Here is a 20,468-nt window from a genome sequence, read left to right as displayed (position 1 = left end):
GGGCACAAAGTGCTCTCTGCAAGCATGGGGACAAGGCCATCCACCGCCCCATGGAGCAGTGAATGGCCTTGTCCCTGCAGTCAAGGGAGAGAAGGCACGCGGTCCCCAATCGCGTGCAGCCCCCTCCCTCCCTACCTACCTACCTACGCCAAATCTATCTCCCTCCCCCTTTTCTTCGCGGCACTTTAGAAAATAAACTTATTAAGCTGACGAAGCCTGCCTGTGCCTGCAGTTGTATGTGTGTGGGCGGAAGCTTCTTCTCTGATGCAACCGGAAGTTGCATCAGAGGAGAAGCTTCCACCCACACACATGCGACTGCAGGCACAGGCAGGCTTTGCTGGCTTCAGTAAGTTTCTTTTCTAAAATGCCGCAAAGGTAAGGGGGAGGGAGGGAGATAGATTTGGCCGGAGGGAGGGAGGGGGCTGCACACACGCGATCAGTGACCACGCGCCTTCCATCCCTTAAGTTTCTTTATTAATGTACCGCGAAGGTAAGGGGGAGGGAGGGAGATTCTCAGGCCGCTGAAAGGCAGTGAGGTGGCGAGAGGGAAGGGTGGATGCTGCGGGGACGGGGCGGTGAAGGGGACTGCAGGGATGGGGACGGGATAGTGAAGGGGACGGATGGGACGGGGCAGTGAAGGGGACGGTGGTCCGGTGATGGTGCAGTGACAGGGACAGATTTTTTTCCCCGTGTCATTCTCTACTGCCACCCCTTCCCTCCTCCCCCCCATCCTGTATACTGTATACAAGTTGCTGGCAGCAGCAGCCTGAGGGGCCATATTCTAAGACAGAACTTCATCCATCACCTCCTTTGATGCATGTGGGTAGGACATGACCCAGGCTGCTGCTGCTGCCAGTAACTTGCACACAGTTTATAGGACCACAGGGAGGAAGAGTGGAAAAAAGCGACGCCAGCTCTATAGGGAGGGAGGTGTGCAGAAGGGGGAAAGAGATATGGGGCCAAGGGAATGGGGACAGCAGGGGAGAGATGCTAGATTGAAAGAGGGAGGGAGAGATTCCAGTCCATGGGGAAGAAGGGGAAGAAAATGCTTCACCATTAGATTAGGTGATATCAGAGGTTGGGGATTTTGGTACCCTTTAATCGCCAGTGCCTTATCCAATGGTTAATCCAGCCATTTTTCTCAGCATTGATTCTTTTCCTGGCCTATTAGATCTTATCTGTTACTCTGTAAGATCTATGTTGTTCTGCATCATCAGCCATGCATCCTGCTCCCAATCTGCCACTAATATCCTGATGTGAGTTTTGTTATGATAGATAACCACAAAGCTCTATTAGCATGAAAACCTTATTAAATAATTCTAAAGTGGGTGTTTTCCCTCTTGATTTGTTTCTCATGCTTCAGTTTTTGAAACACTAGTTTTCTATGATCCTCAGGTTGAAATAAATTGTTCTCAGAATCTTGTATGCTTAACACTTACTCATTTTCTGAACCTCTTCCTAAAGGTAAATTTAGAATACCTTACTTCAAACATATGCATCTAATTGACCCAGTTAAATGGTTTTCTTTAAATAAGTAGTGAAGTTTATGTGATAAGTTCAATTTTTTCCCATATGATTTAAATGTATAATTAAAAAAAGAGAAAGGCATGACCTTTGCCCCCATCAAATATACTGAATTGACCAGCCTCTCTGTGCTCTTAACTGAATACTCACTGGATAAAATAAAACCCTACAAAAGCCTATTAGATATTATTAATAGTGCACTTCAGTTACAAACCAGCAATTTGAAAAACTAATTATCTGTAATACAAGAAAGCAATTAGACATGTCAAAATTTATGTTATCTATTTTGTGAGCCGTTTATTATTTTTACCATTACCACTCATCATTCAAAACAATATTATCACAATCACTTTTAAAGAACCCCACAATGCTGAGAGTGCCCCCTTCCCCCAATTTCATTAGCAACTCTGGAACACTAATCATATCATTATATCATTCAAGGATTTCCCCACTATGGGGGAAACCCTCCCCCCCCCCACACACACACACACTATATCAAAGAGTTCTAGTAGATGTAATGATCCTGGAGAAAGAAATGAAGTATTTGCAGGCTGTGAAATCTTTCATTAGACCAATGTCAGATGTATCAAAAGAGAAAGGAGTTGTGTGATGAGCTGAAGAAGAGCACAGCTCAGGGTCAAATAACCCATAAATCCAACCTTCTGCAAGAACTTACCTGTAATCTGCCACAGATATTCCTGTGGTGTGCAGTATTGCAGTCACAATTTCAGAAGTATCAGTGCTCTCAATGATAGCAACAGTCATTCTTTCTCTCTATCCCCTGTGCACTGCACCAAGCTATAACTGGCTTATGGGGACTATCACAGGCAAGATGGTTTCTGTGGCAGGGGTGAGGTTGTCAGTGCCACCCCAGCCATCCCAAAGCATTGGAGGGTTAAATGGATTGTCCAAAGTCACAAGTTGCTACTGTGGGATTTGAACATGAACCTCCTGTTCTAAGTATTAGGCAACTCCTCTGCCCCCGGGCAATAGCCATGTTGATAACCAAACCCCAAACTACACACTCTGGTCCAGATGCACTAAAAATGGTCACTCAAGCCGAGTGGGTCGCTGTGGGCTGATTCATTGTCTGATTTTAAAACAGCGATCGATGTTTGAATGACTTTGCATGCAAATGAGTTATTCCAGTTCTTTCATTTGGCCCCATTTTTTCACTGCCTCCTCATATGCTAAGTTTACGCTCTTAATGAGCATACATAGTATGCGCCTTCAACACAGGCTCAAAACGCATCTATAACACACAAGCATATGTCCTTCCCCCAGTATGATGATAAATTTTATATTTTGATTTTATGGCAAACCTGGCAGTAATGATAGAGGGCGATAGAGGCTGAGTGCAGTGAGTAGAAGTAGTTTCAGCTCAAAGAATGGGCTTTTCTAACTAAAAAGGTTGGTGCTTGTAACCAAGGAGGCATAGCCCCTGATGAAACATAAAGTGAAACGGTTGGGCAGCCATCTTTGAGGTCTAGCAAGAAATCCACTTTTTATAGTTTTGTCCTCATCATTTGGACATCTCAGTACCTGTCAGTAAGACACTTATGACTGGTCTTGACCTCTCGGCTTTTTCAGATTGCTAGAAGTAATCGCTAAAAGTAATCGCTAGATTTAATGCATGCTTTAGTGATGTTAGGGCATCTATCAGTGTGCTCGTTTTAATACTAATGAGGTTGTCTGCATGGCAGAGTCGAGGAATGTATGAATGCACGGAAAACCATGCGGTGAGCCATTGTGTACACTGGGTCGGCAAATTAGGTCATCGATAAACCAGTTCAAACTGGTTTAGCGATGATCGGAGAATTTAGTGCATCCTGGCCTCTGTCCTTACAATTATGTGCAATAACTATTGAGGTTCTGTTACATATAGTCAAGATCCTCACAGAGCCTGAATCCCACAAGGTGACTATTTCAGAAGATTCTTGAAAGGTACCCACAAAGGTTGAAGGATGCAACATTATGGCTTGTTAGATTTCTGATAGCATTTTGTGGCAAATACCATATGTGTGCACCTATATATAAATACCCAGATGGCACATGATTGGTGCATATTCTATAAAGAAAAGTAGATGCCTACTTTCCTTTAAAGAATTCTAACATAAATAGGTATTAGTAGTAGTAAATATTGTTAGATGATTATTAAATTCTTAGTATACCATTTTTAGTGGTACAACCAAAGTCATTGACATATTATAAGCAGGTATTTTCTCTGTCCCTAGTAGGCTCACAATCTATGTTCAAGTATGCACTTAAGAGCAAGCACTTAACACCAACCAGAGTCAACATGTATGCCTATACAAGGGGCTGCTGAAGAGTTTTCAGCACAACCAAGAAGAGAATGATGTGGAGCCATGAAACTTGCAAGTTATTCAATGAAATGAAATGAAAAGTGCCAAGAAAGGTGTGGAATAACTTGTTTTATGGCTCCACATCATTCTCTTCTTGGTTGGGCTAAGAACCCAGCAGCCCCTCTATTCTAGAGATGCACAAGTAACTTATAGTATTCTGTAAGTAGTTAGTAGGTTGGTATACATATGAGTAGCATCTGGGTGGAACATAGGAGGAGCAGAAACTTGCATGTGTAACTTATAGTATGCTATAACTTTCTCATGAAGACATCATAAAAATCGGGAAGCAAACATTAAATGTACATCAACACAAAAAAATGTTGCTCAGTATCATATTACTAGAGGGCACTGTCCTTTAATACAGTGTTTTTCAACTGCTGTTCCGCGGCACACTAGTGTGCCGCGAGATGCTGCCTGGTGTGCCGTACGGTCAGGGCCGCCATCAGGGCAGTACCACCAGTCCTGCATTCAGGGGCCCGGAGCTGACAGGGGGCCCGGGCTCGTCTTCTGTTCCTGCCTGCCCTGCAGCTAACATATAGCCGATCGCAAGCGTTCCCCGATGTCAGCGCTGACGTCGGAGGGAGGGCTTAAGCAAAGCCTGCCCTCCGACGTCAGCGCTGACGTCGGAGAATACTTCCATTCGGCTATTTGTGCGCGGCAGGGCAGGCAGGAAGCAGAAGACAAGCCTCGCGGCTTGAGCTTTGTTTTGCTGAGAAAGTTGCAAAGATGGGCTGGGAGGCAAACACGGAACACAAAAGGGGGGAGGGAGTGCGTTTTGGACACAAGGCATGAACTTGGGAGAGAGGAAGGGAGGGAAAGAGATGCTGAGGTGGGGGAGGGAATGGGTTTTTGGACACAGAAGGCATGGACTTGGGAGAGAGGAAGGGAGGGAAAGAGATGCTGAGGTGGGGGAGGGAATGCATTTTTGGACACAGAAGAAATGGACTTGGGAGAGAGGAAGGGAGGGAAAGAGATGCTGAGGTGGGGGAGGGAATGAGTGTTTGGACACAGAAGGCATGGACTTTGGAGAGAGGAAGGAGGGAAAGAGATGGTTGTGTACACGGGGAATAGAAGAAAGGAGAATTTTTGGTCATAGGGAGGGAGTGAGGTACAGATAGTGGCATACCAGGGTGGGGGGGGCGGTCTGCCCCACCCCGGGTTTACGTCCCAAGGGGGTGCACAGCTGGCCACCCTCCAGTGTTGTACCTAGGCCGGCAAACTGCGGCTCTTTAGCCACTTGAGTGCCACGCCACCATCGGAAACAGGCCGGCGCCAAGTTCTCCCTGCTTTTCCCTGTGGGGCCGGCCAACTCTCGCCACTCGCGTCAATTCTGACGTCGGAGAGGACGTTCTGGGCCAGCCAATCGCTGCCTGGCTGGCCTAGAACGTCCTCTCCGACGTTAGAATTGACGACGGGTGGCGAGAGTTGGTCGGCCCCGCGGGGAAGAGAAGCAGGGAGAACTCGGTGCCGGCCTGTTCCCGATGGTGGCAGTGGCAGCCTATTCCCCAGTGGCGGTGGCAGCATTATAAAATACTTTCTTTGTGTTTATTTGATTCCTATTCAAGAGAATTACTTTATATATAGTCAATATAGGCACAGAGTTAAATTTTTTAACATTTTCTAATGGTGGTGTGCCTCCGTGATTTTTTTCATGAAACAAGTGTGCCTTTGCCCAAAAAAGGTTGAAAAACACTGCTTTAATACAAGGGGGTGCTGAAAAGTTCTCAGCCCAACCAAGAAGCGATTGATGTGGATATGGTTCAATCAATGATCTGAAACAATGTCAAAAACATAGAATGTCGTTTCTGCAAATTGGCACTTAACGAAATAAGATAACAATCCTATCAGGTACAGTGGCAAAATAACGCTCAGAATTTAGGAAGTTGATTGGTTGGACTGAGAACTTTTCAGCACCCCCTCGTATCTATTAAACATGAAAGCACAAGAAGGAAACCTCAACCCTCCCGAAATTAGTGCATTTGATTATGTATGTTTTGTTGTAACCCAAAGAAACTATGGATCTAGCAGGCTAAAAGTATGACAAATAAATTAATAAATAAAAAAGGTAGGATTTGCTACTATGTTTGGTAGATTCACTACACTGCAGCTCGTGTTGGAAATGACGCTCTTATTTGTTATCTTTTTTTATATCAGATTTACCAGATGGTCAAGGTTGGATTTTGGAACCAATTGACATCCTAGGTGAAACATGGCCGTGTTGGGCATCTGGTTTTTTTTACCTGAAGAAAGTGAAGTAATAAAGGAAAGTTTTATTCTTACTGTTGTTTTCTTTCATATATGCAAATATATGCTATTATTTTATATTTTTATCTCTCTTAACTATACTATCAATTGATAGCATTCCTTTCCCTAATAAATTATAATTGTCTATGAACAGCTTTGTTCTGCTCTGTATGAAAGGCTGTATATTATGTCACAATGTATAAACCTTAAACTATTCTACAGCTTTATGCATTAATGCAGCACAAAAATGTAAGCAAAACAAAGAGAAGAACAAAATGCTTACAGACTGGTCCCTATAGTAATACATTGAGATAATCTAATCTAATCTAATCTAAACCTTAAGTTTATATACCGCATCATCTCCATGAGAATGGAGCTCGACACGGTTTACAAGAACTTAAAATAGAGGGTAGAGAAGAAGAAAAAGTCAGAAAATGGGGAATTCATCAGTTGTATTACCAATTTACTTTGAATTTTGGTTCTCCAGCTATTTTGCCCATTGACTAACAGGTGCATGGATTTTTTTTTTTTTTTCATGTTCATGTTTTTTGAATAAACAAGGGCAGCATCAATTACATTCTCTTGTCTCATTACCCGCCCCACCTCTTTTTTTAAACTTACCTCACTGTATTACATAAAAGTAAGCACCCACATTATAGAATTGCCGTATATACTCGAATATTAACTGACATTTTTGGGCCAGAAAATGGCCCAAAAATGGGGGTCTGGGTGTATATTCGGGTCAGCACTGACCTGCCCCCCTCCCAAACCTGCCAGACCTGTCATGAAATCTGGTGGTCCAGCGGTAACTGATACAGGAGGGAACCCTCCTGCCTCCTGTCCCAGCCTGATTGTAATTATTTTTATCTCCCTCCTGCCTACCCTGCATACCTTAAGTATCCTTGGTGGTCCAGCGGTGAATCGCGGCAGGAGCAACCATCCTTTGCTCCTGCATGTGCAGAACCACTAGCTAATTGGCTGCTGCCTGCATCCATAAAGATTATTTGGGTTGTAGATAGGTGGGTATAGTGGTTTTTGGGGGGAGCTCAACATAACCTGTATGGGAGTTCTGGCGAGATATTTATCTAGCACCCTTTTTGTGAAGTTCATAGCAGTGCCTTCTAAGATATCCCACTGCTGCCATGTCTGTGTGACCAGTCCATTACAGGTTATGTCCAAATGTTTTTGTTCTAGGCATTTGGGACATAGACAAAATTTTACATAGTAACATAGTAGATGACGGCAGATAAAGACCCAAATGGTCCATCCAGTCTGCCCAACCCTACCCACTCTTTAAATTACTGACTTAATTTAAATCTTCCTTCTTCTTAGCTATTGCTGGGCCAGAACCTAAAGCTCTGCCCGGTACTATGCTTAGATTCCAACTACTGACATCTCCATCAAGCTCACTCCAGCCCATCCAAACCACCCAGCCATCAAAGCCCTCCCCAGCCCACCCTCAACCAAACAGCCATATACGGACATAGACTGTGCAAGTCTGCCCAGTACTAGCCTTAATTTTTTCTGATTTGAGATCCTCTGAGTTCATCCCATTCTTTTTTAAACTCTGTCACCGTTTTTCTCTCCACCACCTCCCTCGGGAGCGCATTCTAGGCATCCACCGCCCTCTCGTAAAGAAGAATTTCCTTACATTGCTCTTGAGTCTATCACCCCTCAACCTCAAATTATGTCCTCTGGTTTTACCATTTTCCTTTCTCTGGAAAATATTTTGTTCTACGTTAAAACCTTTTAAGTATTTGAATATCTGAATCATATCTCCCCTGTCCTTCCTTTCCTCTAGGGTGTACATATTCAGGGCTTCCAGTCTCTCAACATACATCTTTTGGCGCAAACCTTCTACCATTTTCATCGCCCTCCTCTGAACCGCTTCAGGTCTTCTTATGTCCTTCGCCAGATACAGTCTCCAAAACTGAACACAATATTCCAAGTGGGGCCTCACGAACGACCTGTACAAGGGCATCAACACCTTCTTTCTTCTACTAGTTATGCCTCTCTTTATGCAGCCCAGCATCCTTCTGGCAACAGCCACCGCCTTGTCACATTGTTTCTTCACCTTAAGATCTTCGGATACTATCACCCCAAGGTCCCTCTTCCCATCAACCTCTCGCCTCCCAGCACATATGGCTCCTTCCAATTACTAATCCCCCAAATGCATTAATCTGCATTTCTTTGCATTGAATTTTAGTTGCCAGATATTAGACCATTTCTCTAACTTTTGCAGATCCTTTTTCATGTTTTCCACTCCCTCCTTCAGCCTGTCCCAGTATGGCAACCCTTATGATCTTATATTCCTCTATGGAATATCAGCTAGGACCCACATTCCAGTCATACCCAGATATTGAATACTGGTATCGACCCAAGGCCTAGCATTGAATATCTGGGTCTAACTTAGCTGGCAAAGGTCAGTGTTTAAAACATGTTGACTGCTGCTGACTGAATATTGACTAGATTATCTATATTAGAGAATGACACGGGGACAAATTTTTCCTCCATCCTCATCTGCACAAGACTCAAACACCTTAAAATCATAAGTGTTTGAAGCTTGTGCATTTAAGGCAGAGAAGGGGCAGGGACAGGGATAGTGACAAAACTCACAGGAGTCCTGCAGGAACAAATTTGTCCTAGTGTCATTCTCTAGTATGAGCCCTTACCACTATCTTGTAGGTGGTAAGGGCATATGCTAACTGTGAGTTAATTGATTAGCATTTGGCGATGTATTTGTGCTAACCGATTACCCCAGACATGTCTCCAGTGCTAAAAAATAAAATCCAATTTTTTAACTCTTGGATAGTGCATGCCAGTTCTGAAACTTAGGTGCTAGTAATGTAGACCAGGGTATTTCTGATGCCTAGGTCGTAGAATCGTGCCTAGTGGCACTTAATGATACCTAATGCCAACTTCACCCCTAAAGATGCCTATTCACAGAGAAAGGTAGGGGAGGGTCATTGGGTGGGCAGACTAGATGGGCCGTGGTCCTTATCTGCCATCTATTTCTGTTTCTATGTTACTTAGGTGTGCAATATCACCAAGCATTGCTAGGCACCTGGGTGTTAGCCGACGGTTTCAGGAGGCACCTAGATTTTTTAAAATTGTTTATAATCGAGTATTAATGGCATGATCATTTATTGCATAACTTAAAGCTGATTAAAACAATTCAGTTAGGTGCTGGCAGGTGCGTTCTAGGTGCCGGTGGCAGCCCTTACAGAGTTTCCCTTACAGTGCTTACTGCAGCTTAGTAAAAGGACCCCTTGGGGGGGGGGGTTCATTTGTCAATAACAGTGTATACTCTGCAAAGAGTGCACATTATTTGCAAAGAGTTTTCCTTGTCTTTTTGAGATAAAAATAGCATGAAATGGCATGGGAAATGTCGTTAACATTTCCTGTGTCGTTTGAAACGAATGCACATCCCTAGAGAGCAATGGCGTTTGCATGCTACGTTCTTTTCTGAAGCCACACTGAAAAGAGCCCCAGCGGGAATGATTATTTAAACAATCTGCATCAGGTATTTATCCAAACCCACTTCCTCCAAATAACTATTTACCTCAATCCAACATAATTACAAAGCAACTATGCAAATACATCCTTGCCAAGAAACCAACAATGCTTATAAACCCAAATAGTCCCTAACTTTGATGAGCTGCCAGAGGATGTTGACTGACTCACCTCGATGAAACTGTAGATTAAATTTAAGGGGTGGTTTTTTTCAACATGATATAAATATCCCAAGTTAGGGTATAAACTAGTTACAGAAACAGAAAATATGAAAAGGGGAAAATATATAAAGAATTGAAAACAATTTCTATAAGTTTCTCTGCAAAAGACTTGCCAAGACATTGAAAAATCAGGTAATACTGTAATACAGAAGTATCTGATCTGTGCTAAATTATAATGCTCCTAATATACTCTGTAAATCAGTCCAAAAATTCTGCTGAATTATGATTCAGAATCCAATGCATTCTCCAATGTTCTGAGTAAACAGTGCATCCTCACTAGCTATGAAATTCAGAAGGACCAACAACGCGAATGACAACCTGGGCCAATCAGAGCCTCAGGCCTTTCCCCGGTCAGACAACTAATTCAAGGTAAGGGGGAGAGGAGTCAGAGGCAGGGGGGTGTCACTGCTGCGTAGGAGGGGGTTGTTTGTGGTCGCCGCTGCAGAGGGGGTGTTGTTTGTGGTGAGAGAGAATCAGCATCTCACCTGTTGTTGGGACGGGGGGGAGGGGCGTTTGCTTTCTAGCAGTCTCCTACACTGCCATGCCGGGGTTTTTAACAGTGCTGTCACTGTACTGGCACCCCTGGACCAGCTGCTGATATTTGACACCAAAAGCCAATGCTGCTCTTAGAAAATGGCTCGTCAATTGTTAAGAATCCATTTTAATGCTGAAGAGCCCATTTGCATGTCAGTGTCAGAGACTGCTAGAAACCTCGCTAAAGACAGAGATAAGCCATTTTTAAAATTCACCGCTAAATGCATGCAGTGTAAACTATCGGAAAACAGTTTAGCGACGGCATTAAAGTTTTGAGAATCTTGAGCCTAAGTAAAGACTAAGGGGAAGATTCTCAAAACTTTAACATAGTCGCTATACCGGTTCCAGCCAGTTATCAAAATGGCTTACCTTGATCTTTTCAGAGCTTTCTAGCAGTTTCCAACTCTGCCATGCAAATGTATTACAGCGAGGTCATTCGTATTTAAATGAGCACCCCGGGTGATTCTCCATTATCGCCAAGTGATTCCTTAACCTTGCTGTCCTACATTTGCGAGAAAAAATTTTCCGACAGGTCTGAGTTGTCTTAGCCTTACTTTTTGGTCACTGCCTGAGTGCTGATTGGCTCAGGCATTGACAGGAAAGTAAAGCTTAAGGCTTGAGAGCTCAGACCTGCCAGAAAATTTTGCCGCTGTTAAGCAACCCCCTCTGGCAGTGGAAGAGATGCCAATTCTATTCCATCGCTGCCATTAAGCAACTCCACCCCCCACCTCCGATACCTGGCAGCAGCAATATAAATCCAGCACCCTGAGGTTGTGAGCTCAGTTCCCACTACAGCTCCTTGTGACTCTGGGCAAGTCACTTAACACGTCATTGCTCCAGATACAAATAAGTACCTGTCTATAAGACTCAGCTGTTTGTAAAGCCTCTTTGCCATGTTGATTTCTTTGTGATTCATAAACAACTCCCTTCTACTCAAAAACACACTCCAAAGGAGAAAGAGGATAAAGTGGAAGCAAATAATTGTTCTTTAGCAGTGCAAAGGCTCCACAAACATCTAAGCCAGACCAATGTGAGTGGTTATAAAGGAAAAAGCCTCAGAGCCCCTCCCATAAACACCTTACTGAGTGAAACATGGCCCTTCCAATTTGCCTAATAAGTTGGTTGGGTTGTGTCTGCCACAGCTTTTGAGTACAGATGCTCTGTTCTTTCTTTCCCTTCTCTTGTCTTTTAAGAAAGTGTTTCTCAACTCGGTCCTGGAATACCCCCTTGCCAGTCAGTTTTTCAGGATATCCACAATGAATATGCATGAAATAAATTTACATATAATGGAGGCAGTATATGCAAATCAAGTATATGCATATTCATTGTAGACAGCCTAAAAACCTGACTGGCAAAGGGGTACTCTAGGACCAAGTTGAGAAAGACTGCTTTAGCGATCCAATGTGTATAGCCCCACTCCAGTTTTGCATTCCAGTATAATTTTTGCTTCTATCTCCTCTTTCAGGAGAGCATTCCAGGAATCTACCACACCTTTCGGCAAAAAAAATACTTCCTGATGTTGCTTTTGATTCCACGTCCTTGTAGCTCATGACCTCTTGTTCAAAGTTTCTGCTCATTTGGAAAAGATTCATTTGCTCAGACTTTAATGGTTTATTTAAAGAAAAGTGAATTGACAGCTAAGGATGAGAGACTGATAACTGCAGACCAAGTCAGTGAATAATGGATGAGATGGCTCACAGCAAGTACAGAAAAGTCTAGTAGAGGTACCAAGATGGCTGACTGAAGGGAGACATGAATGACATGCTGACTTTCAAGTTATAAGGAAGAAGCACTAGGCAAAGACTCAAGATTTCTCCTCTGAATCTCAGATGTCTACCCTCCCTGAGCTATTCACCCCATTGTTGGAATCTTCACTTACAACCCTTGCTGACAGCCCTTGAGTACACTAAAAACATACTTAGCCCAGACCAGCAAATTGCACCACCTTTTCCAGAGTCGATGTTGCTGGACGTGGTTGAGCAGCAGCTAGGTGTGTGCAGGTCACCACACATTCTGTGGAAGGGAGCTCCTGCCTAGGAATGCAGTCATTGATAGAACCAATATGGAAGAGAGGGCTCCTAATGGTCTTGCTTTGGCCCTGCAACAACTGCAAGTACACCTAGAACAGTAACAAGAAGATGAGTGGGAGCAAGCTTGGAGCAGTGTAGTCCATCTTCACTGGTTTTTTATATGAATTTGGAGCTTTTATTGACTGCTACCAGATACTGTCACTATGAGTTTTTATAGGATGTGATTACAATCATACATAAATCTAACTCTGTTCTGATCAATATGGTTGTGTCTTATCAACAAACGTTGGCAGGAATTGTGGCAAACAATATATATACTCAAGAAAAATTAGAAACATTTGAAGGGGGAAGCAATGAAGCTGTCTAACATGCAGTTAAATCTGATTAAAGATGATTCAGAGGAAATTAGAAAATATGGAAAATTTGCTTTGTTACCTATCAGAATAGAGAGGCTCTCACAGGGCACTTCAAGTGTAATGCATGTATGTATTGTGATTATGCCATGGATTGTGATCAAGTGATGGTACCATTTTCTGGTAAGCGATTTCAGTTGTGAGCCCACACAGATTGTAACCCCCAACAGGTAGTATATGGCCCTTGTGGCAAGTGGTATGTGGGTCAAACTAGAAGGAAAATTAAACTCAGAATCGCTCAGCACTTGAGTAATCTAAGGCTAGGAAAGGTTGATATGCCATTGGTATCCACTGGGTTGAGGCGGGCCATCAAGTGAGTGATGTTAGGTTCATAGTACTGATTCATGTGAATTTGAATAGGGGAGAGAATGTGACTGATGTGTTATTAAAGAACAGCATCTGATCCACCAATGGAAAACTGTTGAACCAGCAGGATTAAATAAGGAGGTGGAGTGGCATGTGTTATGAGGCGGTAAGAGACAGGTGAAGATAATTTAGGTAAATGGTGGCAAGTCTTTATAAGGCAATGCATGGTGGGAAGGTGCAGTCTGTCTTTAGCATGGAGGAGGAGAAAATTGCTAGGCAGGTTTTGAACCTCATGCTGCTGTTGTTGTTATATGATAAAATGAACTATGATAAGGTAAATTTTATGTATATATGGTGAGATAGTTGTATATAAGTTAAACTGTAAAGTATCAGGATAATAAGTAGAGGGAACCACACTAATAAATTGAAATTTATTGTAGAGGTGAAACAACTCAGTGAAGACCTGAAGCAGTCGTGGCTCCTGAAGACGCTGATCCAGTGAAACACAGCCCTGTGTTGGGACGACTGAGCAATATGGTTGTAGAGTCCAATGGCGATATCAGAAAATACAAACTATAATCATTGTGGTTAAGCAACATGAGACTGTGGTAACAATTTGCAATATAGTAAGAGAACGTGGGATAAATTCAAAATCGGGACAATGTGGTTTTGAAAGGAACTGAAAAAGAAAAGGCTTTGCTCCATTCCAGGTTTTCTGGCCCAATGTGGTATTCCCATTGAGTCATTTTATAAAGAAAAAAAGTTTTGTAGTATGATTTGTTTAAAGTGTGTGGTTTGATAACATGTTATTTAAATCAGTGTGATATAAATATATTTATTATGTGGTAATAAAGAATAAAAAATGATAAGTACAATAGAAGGCTTCTTGTAGTTAGTAGGTATTTATTATAAAAGAAATGGAGTCAGAGATAAAGACCTAGACAAAAAATACAAAAATATAACACATCATGCTGGGTGCCACAGGTCTGATTAAAAATTACTTTTGAGTCCATATTGATAGGTTTCTTATACACAGGGGCTTTTTTGCTTGGAGGGGCCAAATAAAACAATCTAAGACGTATGTGTGGGGGTGTCGGGGTAGAGTGGGCATCCCTCCTTCTGAATTTAGGGATAGGTGATGGCAGGTGTTAGGCAAGAGGGAATGGGCATCCCTCCTGCTGATCTCAGGGGTAGATGTCAGGGAGTATTTTTTCCTCCAATCAGCTAAGCTAGCGGGCCTCACCAAAGCCATGGTTTTAGGGAGTCCTGCCAGCTCAGCTGGTTGGGGTATCCCATGCCACAATCAACTCAGCTGGCTGCAGTGTCTATGTTTACGACTGAAATATGGACCAGCATTTTGCAGGACTACATTTCAGGCATCTGCTGCGGCACTAGGGAAATGCGTAGGGATGTTTAAATTTACCCAAGGACATTTCTGGATGAAACCACATCCACGCCCAGCCTTGAACATGCTTAAGTGTTCCTATGCATCTCTGTAGACCTGCGACAGATGCCTACAATGTAGGTGTCTTTCCTTCCTTGAGTTTATTATAAAAATGTGCATCCCAATTAGCTGCCAGACGGTGATAGAACGCCTACCACCACCTACAGTCGGGATGCTCATTTGTAGAATTAGCCCCTTAGGGCCAATTCTATAAACAGCATCCTGAATGTAGGCAGCAGTAGGTATCCTATTGCTATCTAACCAGCCAATCGGGATACACATTGTCTAAAAAATCCAATCCGAGGCAGGCCACCTACACTGTAGGCATCTGTCGCAGGTGCAGGGAGGCGCCTAGGAATGCTTAAGCTCGCTCAAGGCTGGGCATGGACGTGGCTTTAGGTGTGCTTAAGCATCCCTAGGTGTCTCCCTAGGGCCACGATAGGTGCCTGAAACATAGGCTAGCAAAATGCCTATTTCAAATAGACGCGGCCACTAAACTGATCGTGGCAAGGAAATCTCCCTGACTTCTGCAGGCAGAATTAGCCACAGATATTTGGTGCTAAGCCCTGTCTGGGCACTGGCAATACATTTATGGTCCTAATTAACACAGCAGTAACATATATGCAGATCCAAATCAATATTCAGTCAGGGCCCGCAAAAGACAGTTATTCCATGCCTGGCTGGATATCAGCCGTGATCCACATAAAATTGTTAGTTTCTCTCTTACCCCCACAACCCTCCCATGAGACAATATGTTCCCCCCCCCTCACACACACACACACTCACATACTGGTCCATCCCTACCACCCACTCCCAAATCATGATAAGCTCCCCTGAGCCTATCTGAAGTCACTGGTGGTTCATTGGGACAATGGGGACAGTAGCAAACTTCTCTCATTCCTTTTTCTAGAGGCTGCCTTTATAAAATGGCGGCTTCAGTTCCTTCCCAACATTGCCCCCTGTACTGTGCCTGACCTACTCACTTTTAACATGGCCATTTTGTACCAATATTCAATGGCACTGCCTGGTAAAATGCCACTATCGGCAGTTGGGCAGCTACAGGCTACTTACCAGTATGTAGGCAGAAGCCTTTCCTGCCCAATTAAATCACTTTGAATACTGGGTGAGCTGAATCTGTGCACTGCAAATGACTGATGGCATAATCAAGCAGTGCTACATCTTACCTAAAAGGTTATTTGCATGTAATGAGCCAAACAGTAACAAGAAATACAGTTAGACCATAAACAGCTTTCAGTTTCGTCACAGAGATGTGTTGCCCTTTTCTTTTTTAATTCTTTATTCATTTTCAATAAATGCAATACAAATTAAATACATTTTCTTATCAAGAGGCTTTCATCATTCTTTTTCACTAAGTGAGACAGAAATATTTTTGCCATAAAATAATTAAAGAGGGGTTCTCAGGATCCCCCTCCAGTGTCGCATGTTATCAAAGAAAGAAGCAGGAAACCTTAGCTTTTACTTATGCTAAACAAACTTCCAGAGCTAAATCTATCCACAGGCAGAAAGGGAGTTCTTAACTTTTGATTGTCAATACTTATCTTTCAATTTACCTAATTTCGCCAGCATGTCTCATCAAGAAAAACATATAAGTCTTCAATGTTTGCTTCTCTGACAGATCAGAGCCAATCTAGTCAAAAACCTGTGCTATACTTGCCCGTGAAAGCTGCAAGTGCTCTTTTTATTTTTATTGATTTCAGTCTTTTATATTTAAATTTACCTACCCCTGTAGTTTTCCCACAAAGCATCTGTCACTGTTAAGTCATGTAAAATGTAGCAGCTTATAATCATAAATATATTAAGATTTTGCCTTCGGTGACTTCCTTATACCTGTGCAGAGGCTTTGGGAGGTGTTACCTTAAGGTGCTTGTATCTATAGAAACACAAACTTGTACACAGATGATCTAAAAAAAACAAAACAGTATTATTGCTTGAGGCACGCTGTTTACATTCATCAACATTTCTCTAAAGCTTGTCATTTTTTTTTTTTTTTCTTTAAACACTTTTTCTAGTGCCAATGGCAGCTTGCCATTGCCTATGAAGAGCAGAGACTGTAAAAGGGTGAAGCCAGAACATAACTATGCCCCCTTGGGGCTTTTCCTGTCATTGTAATACAAAAGTTCTTTTTCACATGCACTTTTTGCGTAATCATTAGCAATTTGGAGAGTGGTGAGAAATAGTGAACAGATCATTTAAGGAAGCTAGAAGTTTCATTAAACTGAGTCAAGCTCTGAAGCTTTGTTTCTACTGTGAAACTAGCAGTTGGCTTATATGTATTATCTATAATTTTGAGCTACTTTCCTACAGGACTAAGAGATTGTTTTCTGTGCTCGGACTTTATGATTGATTCTGATTCCTGAAGTTTGGGAATTGTATTTTGCTCATTGGCTGACCCTTGATGCAGGCATTGTATGACAAAACACAGCTTACGTTGGGACAATAAACATAAGTCCCTGTTCATTGAGGCCCTTTGCTTTTTTCGCTGTATTGTGTTTGGTGTGCTCTGTCCTTCTTTGTACTGGTCCATAATTTTGAGTCCTAATTCACAGAAACATAGAAACATGATGGCAGATAAAGGCCAAATGGCCCATCTAGTCTGCCCATCCACAGTAACCATTATTGCTTTCACTCTCTGAGAGATCCCACGTGCCTATCCCAGGCCCTTTTGAATTCAGATACAGTCTCTGTCTCCACTACCTCTTCTGGGAGACTGTTTCACGCATCTACCACCCTTTCTGTAAAAAAGTATTTCCTTAGATTACTCCAGAGCCTTCCTTACACCTCTTAACTTCATCCTATGCCCTCTCATTGCAGAGTTTCCTTTCAAATGAAAGAGACTCGACTCATGCGCATTTATATTACATAGGTATTTAAACATCTCTATCATATCTTCCCTCTCCTGCCTTTCCTCCAAAGTATACAGATTGAGATCTTTAAGTCTGTCGCCCATACACCTTATGATGAAGACCACATACCATTTTAGTAGCTTTCCTCTGGAACAACTCCATTCTTTTTATATTTTTTTTGAAGATGTGACCACTAGAATTGTACACAACATTCTAAATGAGGTCTCACCATAGTCTTATACAGGGGTATCAATACCTTCTTTTTCCTACTGGCCATACCTCTCCCTGTACAACCTAGCATCCTTCTAGCTTTCGCTGTCATCTTTTCAACTTGTTTGGCCACCTTAAGATCATCACATACATCACACCCAAGTCCCGCTCTTCCGTCGTGCACATAAGTTCTTCACCCCCTTCCCTCTGATTTTTGCATCACAAATGCATGACCTTGCATTTCTTAGCATTAAATTTTAGCTGCCAAATTTCAGACAATTCTTCAAGCTTCGCCAGGTCTTTCTTCATGTTATTCACACCATCCTGGGTGTCTACTCTGTTGCAGATTTTGGTATCATCTGCAAAGAGGCAAATTTTACCCGGCAACCCTTCAGCAATATCATTTATAAAAATGTTAAAAACAACAAGCCCAAGAACAGAACCTTGAGGCACACCACTGGTAACATCCCTTTCCTCAGAGTGATCTCCATTGATCACTATCCTCTGTCGCCTTCCACTCAACCAGTTCTTGACCCAGCCCGTCACTTTGGGACCCATTCACTCAATATATGCCAGCGAAAGAGGTTGTATTTCTTATGGCAGCTTTAAAGCTGAAATAGAGATATCCAGGAGATAGTAGTTGTTATATATCCCTAGAGATACTGAGGTCTTTTTCTCCATTTACCTGAATAGTTATTAATAATTTGTTTTTTTGCCCCTTTCTCTGGCATATATTGAGTGAATGTTTTTTGTTGAATTAGGATTATTTTGGTATTCAGCTTGTTTAAATATTACATTTGTCTATAATTTTGAATACCATATTTGGAGAAAAAAAGTCTTATAAATTCTTGCACATTTCCCCAAAAATTCTGAGTTATGTGTGCAAATTGGTGCATGCAAACTTAATTGATTAATTGGACTAAATGGTGCTGATAATTGGCAATTAACATCTCATAATTGATGCTAAATGGCACTAATTAAAAGTTACTCACACAGCTAAGCATGATTCTATAAAAAAGTATGCGCCAGTTTCAGTGCACAAATTTGAAAAGGGGGTGTGGGCAGATCATGGGTGTTCCTAAAAGTTATGCACACACAACTTAAGTGAATGTATTTAGGCCTGGTTTTAGCTGGCCTACATGGGTGCGCCTAACTTATGTGATACATACAGGTTCTAAGTGCAATTTGATAAAAGGTATATGCACCTTATAGAATTGCACAAAGTGCTTTTCTAGTTAGCACCGAATTTTGGGCACTATATATAGAATCAGGCCCTTCAGGAGTAATATAATAATAAATAATAATAATAATAACAGTTTATATACCGCAGGACCGTGAAGTTCTATGTGGTTTACAATTATTATAAGGTATTACAGATCGAGGGGAATAAACAAAGTTCAGAGTTGGTGAATAACAGTTCTAAAGATCATTTGAGGACTAAGATTGTATAGGTCAGTTACCTAAGTACTTCAGGAACAGATGTATTTTTAGGCGTTTCCTGAATTCCCTATAAGTAGTAGGCACGAGTAGTTGTTCCAGGCCTTTATCCCAAAGATAGTGGTGGATGTGTGCAACAGCACACCCCAGTGGAGGTGGTGAAGACTAAATCATTCAAAGAATTCAAGAATAGCTAGGATATTAGAAACAGAGAAAATGATAGTAGATAAAGACTATAAGACCTATCTATATCAACTATTAATCTCTACCATTCTCTCCCTTAGAGTTCATCTGTATTAGTACTATGTTTACTTAAATTCAGATACAGTCCTTATTTCTTCCCTGGCAGGCCATTACATACATCCACACCTTTTTCTATAAAGAAACACTGTCCCCTTTCTTTTCTTTTTATAAATCTTCAAATTTTCAAATTTTGACAGTGTAATACAATTAATTGAACATAAACACTGCATAAAACGCACTATAAAATACACAATTAATACATAAAACAATCATTTTCTCCCCCCACCCTCCTCCCAATTATTAATACAATAATACATACTGTCCCCTTTCACCTTATTCCATGTCCTCTCACTTCAGAGCTTTCTTTTTTTTTTCCAATGAAAAGTCCCTTGGAGGTACTAAAATGTCTCCTTCAAATCTCCCCTCTCCCAGACTGAAATTGTGGTTATATGAGTAATGTCAGGATCAGCAGGATTGAATCAGAAATGACCAGATTAAATGGGCTTTATAGTCCTTATCTGTCATCATGTTCAATGTTTTGATGGTTTCTTGTTTTTAACACTTGTCCTATAAACAAATCTAGAGTCTGTTAGAAGGTTGTACAGCACTCCAGCTCAATGTATTTAAATCATGACAGCACCTAATTACAACAGTATTCAGATGAGTAAATCAAATTTGGAGGCCAATTACTGAACAGCGATAACACTGCCCATTAATATGAATTAACTATCTTAATTGAACAGCCCATTTTAATGATATGCAAATGAGTTTATAGTTAAATGTCTCACATTAAAGATAGAAGGTTAACTCTACCAATAAAGTCTTTTTTTAGAAATCTATATCTTCCTGAGGTATAATTAAATTTGTAGTGGTAAGGGAACTGCATTAATATTTGCATTCATAAATAATGAGCTAATTTCCATTTTATGGCAATTCTTTGTTTATTTTATATAGATTTTAAGGGCTCCTTTTACAAAGGTGTGCTAGCGTTTTTAGCGCACGCACATGATTATCATGCACTAGGCGATAAACTACTGCCTGCTTAAAAGGAGGCGGTAGCAGCTAGCACACGCTAAAACCGCTAGCGCACCTTTGTAAAAGGAGCCTTAAGTGTTCAGGTTA

At 41.8% G+C, this 20,468-nt stretch overlaps 1 long non-coding RNA gene across 1 annotated transcript; it reads left to right on the top strand.

Moving 5' to 3' along the window:
* The first annotated feature begins 287 nt into the window (after nucleotides 1-287).
* On the top strand, nucleotides 288-13,934 carry LOC117366096. The gene is made up of 3 exons (XR_004540495.1): nucleotides 288-346; nucleotides 6,042-6,141; nucleotides 11,865-13,934. It is a non-coding gene; the product is annotated as an uncharacterized LOC117366096 (long non-coding RNA).
* Nucleotides 13,935-20,468: the final 6,534 nt, after the last annotated feature.

Source organism: Geotrypetes seraphini, chromosome 1 (assembly GCF_902459505.1).
Source record: "Geotrypetes seraphini chromosome 1, aGeoSer1.1, whole genome shotgun sequence".
In the NCBI taxonomy this organism is placed as follows: Eukaryota; Metazoa; Chordata; class Amphibia; order Gymnophiona; family Dermophiidae; genus Geotrypetes; species Geotrypetes seraphini.
Note: the sequence above shows the minus strand (reverse complement) of the source record. Positions and strands in the feature narration are given on the sequence as shown.